We start from the raw sequence: 1381 nt of genomic DNA on the forward strand, positions 1-1381 counted from the left end.
AGTGATAATGGTAATAATAGTGATGATAAGTGATAATAATGATAATAACAATGATAATAGTTATAAATGCAATAATGATAATGATAATAACAATGAAATAGTTATAAAAAATAATAATGATAATGATAATAAACTAATGGTAATGATAATAGCATATTATGAAAATAGCAATGATAATAATTACAATAATAATAAGAGCAGCCAAAAACTCGACCGGAGAATACCACGTGTTTGTTCACAAATAACGCTAACGCTAAGCATTGGCGGGAGGTCACCCGGGTCAAGCGACTCTACCCCCTGCCCCCGCCCGGGCTCCAAGCTGGGTCAGACGTAGGGGGGTCAGATCGCTCTCCGGGACAGCAAAACCAGTTCGGTCGCCGTTGTGTACAGGCGCCTCTGCCTCGGCCACTGACCTAAGCCGGCGGGAAACCATTGCTTTGTCGTTTACATCCGGGAATCTCGGTCCAGAGAAGGTAGGGGGAGGATGCCGTTATCTTCACCCTACAGCAGCCCCTTCCCCATAAAGAATAATCTATTTTGTAGTAATCCTTTGTATAGTTTTTTACTATTCGAGAATTTTCTGAAACGAATATGGAGGATGAATTTTGTCGACAAATTTCTTTGATTTAACATTATTTGCTATTATCTTGATCAAGTAATTAATCTTCGCAATCGTCATGCTAATCATAGATTAATCTTTTTCCAGAGAAATAACTGTCATCATCTATAGTATCATCATAATCGATATTGTTACTAGGATTATTGTCATTATCATTGTGTTACGTCGTTTATGGTTATCACAATTTTTATAACTGTGTGTTACAGGCAGCATCCTTGTGTGTCCTCTGTTCTTAATCGAGAGAGAGAGAGAGAGAGAGAGAGACAGAGAGAGAGAGAGAGAGAGAGAGAGAGAGAGATTGAGAGAGAGAGAGAGAGAGAGAGAGAGAGAGAGAGAGAGAGAGAGAGAGAGAGAGAGAGAGAGAGAGAGAGAGAGAGAGAGAGAGAGAGAGAGAGAGAGAGAGAGAGAGAGAGGGAGGGAGGGAGGGGGGAGAGTGTTAAAGGGAGAGTTTGAGTGTGTGTGTGTGTGTGTGTATGTGTGTGTGTAATGGCAACAATAATAATAATACTAGTAATAGAAATAATATTAATGATAGTGACAACGATAATAACAAAAAGAAAAAAATGATGATGACAATGATAATGAAAGTAATAATAATGATGATGAATAACAATAGTAAGAAAAAAAATAATGCCACCACCACCACCACCACACACCATCAGTCCTGAGCCCCCGGGAGACCCTAGCCACCACCACCACCACACACCATCAGTCCTGAGCCTCCGGGAGACCCTAGCCAACACCACCACCACACACACCATC

Source organism: Penaeus vannamei, chromosome 34 (genome assembly GCF_042767895.1).
Source record: "Penaeus vannamei isolate JL-2024 chromosome 34, ASM4276789v1, whole genome shotgun sequence".
NCBI lineage: Eukaryota > Metazoa > Arthropoda > Malacostraca > Decapoda > Penaeidae > Penaeus > Penaeus vannamei.